At 41.9% G+C, this 4,076-nt stretch overlaps 1 long non-coding RNA gene across 1 annotated transcript; it reads left to right on the plus strand.

Moving 5' to 3' along the window:
• The first annotated feature begins 1,061 nt into the window (after positions 1-1,061).
• LOC123121535 (uncharacterized) lies at positions 1,062-3,496 on the plus strand. The gene is made up of 2 exons (XR_006459776.1): positions 1,062-1,336; positions 1,640-3,496. It is a non-coding gene; the product is annotated as an uncharacterized lncRNA (long non-coding RNA).
• The last annotated feature ends 580 nt before the right edge of the window (positions 3,497-4,076 follow it).

Below are 4,076 nucleotides of genomic sequence, written 5' to 3' on the forward strand. Positions count from 1 at the left end.
TATGCCTACAATCCCCAAACTCATATGTATGTCTACCCCTAAAAATCCATGGGTAGAACATATATGCTGCTAAGCTTGAATGTGACAATCCAAGTGCTCAGCCTGTTCTTCCAAGATCTAAGATAAAGCATCTCTATCCTAAGGAAACACGTCGTATGCCACTCCAAGATCTTGTTTCCTTCCTATGAATGAACTCCAACAACTCGTTAACTTCCATTAATCACTACATAATCCATTAATTCTACAAATCCAATGCCTATGCTGGTGTCCCACATGATCTTCTAAAGTCCTTATAATCCCCAATACTTAAAAGGGCTGCCTTACTATAGTCAGTCCACCAATTCCCGTTATTGTGATCTAGTAATACTCCAAGGTCAAGCTCACAAAGATGCCTAAATAAACTCCGACAATTAGTCCAATCTCCTAGCTTATCGTCCACCGAGAAACATGGTACCATGATCGAGATCATCAGTCTAAATCCAATTTACTCCGAACCATGTAGACGTACTCAGCATCTATATCCAACTAGAATCAACTACTTAAATCCAAATCTCTTGTCCAACGAGAATTCCTACATGTTCCCCCAAGGCATCTATTATATAATTAAGACAAGAGACAAATAAGACATCACATTGATCCACATATGCTAATATTATTTCCATCGTTTGATTAAAATAATAACGGCTGAGATTTAAAATATTTTTCATAACATGCTAATGTGTATTTACCAGGATATTGCACCGTCACGTATAAACATATTTTGTTTGAGGGGGTCACGTATAAATATATATATTAAGGACAGTATAACCGCACCTAAACCGAGCTCCCACAGCGATTTGCGTTTTCAGCCGTTCATTTTTCCGATCTGGGACTTCCTGGCCGTCCGATTTCGTGCATGTGGCGATATGTTCCGCCATCTGTGTTAACTGGCCCGGCTATCCTGTGGGCTGCTGCTCCACGGGCCGAAACGGGCGCCTGTGGTGCATTGGGCCTTGGGCGAGCCGGCAGCCCAATCTGAAGGAGGGAGAGCGACCGCGTCGGCTTTACTCGCGAGCCCAAAAACTAGCGAACCCTAATCGAAGGAGGGGAACGGGAGCGCATAGATCCGGAATCAAGCGGCGGAGAGGGGCGGCCGGTTCCATCCATCGAAGACCGCTGGGGTGCGTCCGTCCACCTGAGGTCAGGGATGGGATCGAGTCCATCCGGTCCAGCTCCGATGCGAGGCGGGAACTTGCCAAGGCGAGGCTCGCGCTGGGTTTGACCAGAAGCGCGGGATCCGGCTTCAGTCGACGCGCTCGAGGGCTCGTGGTGAAACGACTCCTCCGTCTTCGCTCAGGTGAGATCATGTTCCTCTTCTTGTCTCGTAGAGTATCTGATGTTGCTGTTATACGTTGGCTTGGCGTACAGATTGCTCTCCTGCTCTTCCCTTGATTTCTTCAGCCAAGTGAGCTCGTGTTCTACCTGCCGTATAGTGTTCGTATAGAACGCTTAGGCGGAGATTAAGCGAGCTAGGCGCGAGTCAGTGTCAAAATGTGCAATTAGAGCCTAGCAGTTTTTTGAACTTTGGTACTTCATAACGTGTTGCACCTTTCTCCTCATGTTCAGAGTACTGACAAAACTCCTACTGGAAACATGACAGATGGCGAGCGGTGATTTCAGAAGAACTATGGAAAGAAAGAGCACAAGGATGTGATCTACTATAGTGGTACTGTTTCTTTTCTTATAGTGGGTGATATGTTTCAGCACAAGGTATGATTCAAAGCCATGTTTTTCTGGTGTTATCTTTGTCGTTTGGTCAACTAAACTGGTGCTACCCCCTCATGAGAAGAATGAATGTTGTGAGCTCCCAGCGGCTAAGTGTAGTGTGTTTCACGTCTTGGCTGAATTTGTTACAAAACCATATCAGAGAAATTGTCAGAATCTTGCCCGTACGACTCTTTTCTCCTTCTGCCATAATTTTGTTTTGTATACTATTACTATATGATACATCCATTGCTGACGTGTACATCACGTTTTGCAGTTGTAGAATTAATTATTCAGGCGTGAGTGATTTGCGAATGTGAAGAAATCTCTTCCCATAAGAGGCAGTTCAAATAAAGTGTGAACCAATTGTTTTCGCTGTATCCTTGCTTATCTAAGCTTATATACAAAGTACTTTGACATGCTGAAATATTGGATAACTGTCGGACGGTCGTTTCTAATATATATATATAGTTTGAATTGCTATTTTAGCAAGACCAAAGTGTCATCATATTGTTTTGCCTATATGTCAAGGAGTGCAAGATGCGCCTACATACCTTTTTGCTTCAAAGTTGCTCGCTGTTTAGTTGATTTCCATATTCCCTTATGATCGAGTCCTACGTGTACTAATACTCTGTACCGCTAAATCATCACGGGGGCTATTTGTGTCCAGTTCAAATACCGTAATGGATAGGTCAGCTACTTTTATCCAGTTTGCTGATAATTAACATCCACAAGTTGTTTATGAGTTATAAAAAGGACAAAGCAAAACTTCCCTCTATAGATTCTACGTTTGAATTGCACCAAGCTTTTGACAGCATTAGTGGTCCTTCCAAGGTTAGCATATATAGTGCTGGAGGGCCGTTATTGTGTGGGTACATACAGATCTTACCTAGGTATTGCGTAGGTACATATCTATTGGTTGCAGAGATGAAACTAGATGCATACTAATAGTCTAACGTGACAGGTGTGCAGGCATTGCGATTTGTATGTAATCCTCTATTTTAGTAGTGTTGTATGCATCTCATTTTCTTATTTACGCTTCATAATTTGGACTCTCAACTGATTTTTTTTTAGTACAACCTCTGTCCCAAATTACTTGGCTTAGATTTATCTAGATACGGATGTTCGTATCTAGACATATCTTAGACAAGTACTCTGGGAGGGAGTATTTGATAAATACTTTTCTCTATCTAACGATATAATTTTTAAATTCTTTTTGCACCAGGGTCCACTGTTGACTAGATCATGCTCATCGACAATGGTGTACCGGGGGATAGGCATCTGATGCTGCGGTGAGGCTGCTGGGCTATCTTGCGGTAAAGGTAAATTTGGTTTTGGCCCTGAAAAGGTTCCAACGAAGCTATATGGATTACAGGAAGGTGTAGGTTTTGTCACATAGAACTAATTTTGCACTTTATTTGCAAAAATAGAGAGTACTCCCTCCTTCCATCTATATAGGGCCTAATGTGTTTTTAAGACCGCCTTTGACTATTGACAAGATTAATAGTACATGACATGCATAATGTGAAAATTATATCATTGAAAGCTCCTTCCACACACGAATTTAAAGATATGCTTTGTGTAAGTTGCATGTCATATATTATTGATGTAATATTTGGTCAAAGTTAGTCTTGAAAAACGCATTAGACCTTATATAGATGGAAGGAGGGAGTATGTTGTTTCAAGCACTCTAGCCGGTCCAAAAACAGATTTAGAATTAATTGACGATCGTATGATTAATGTTATGGCCAAATGAGGCTTATATATTGCCTCTATATATTTTACATTGATTCTGAATATTCTATAGTCAAAATAGACGGTGTGATTTCTACCATTCTATTGTCAAAATAGACGGGAGCGGCAACGCGCGCCATCATGGTCTAGTGGTACATGTGTGCAAAGACCGATTGTGATGGATCGTGATGCATGCAGACTCCATGAAGGATTCAAACAGAAACCGCCAAACGTGTCTTCCTTGGACTCTACAACAGATTCTAAAAGCACCGGAGCGTTCATGTACATGGAGTGCATGCATGTATTTATTGTCTGCTAATTACGTAATTGAAAAGTAATGATGGTAATCAAGTGGACTCCACTACTACTAGATGGTTAAGCTAGCTGTCATCCGGCCGGCCGAGGCATGTGCATGCACAAAAGCATATCGGCCGAGGCATGTGCATGCACAAAAGCCATGCCTGTGGAGACATGGACTAACACCCGACAATTTAAACTGAAAATTATATTTAAATAGCCATGATATTTTCTCACAAGTCAAAGTTGGGGACTTACTCTATTGCACCGATCGATCACTCGCATGTTAGGTGATTAACTGA

The sequence above is a fragment of the Triticum aestivum genome, chromosome 1B (genome assembly GCF_018294505.1).
Source record: "Triticum aestivum cultivar Chinese Spring chromosome 1B, IWGSC CS RefSeq v2.1, whole genome shotgun sequence".
Taxonomy (NCBI): domain Eukaryota; kingdom Viridiplantae; phylum Streptophyta; class Magnoliopsida; order Poales; family Poaceae; genus Triticum; species Triticum aestivum.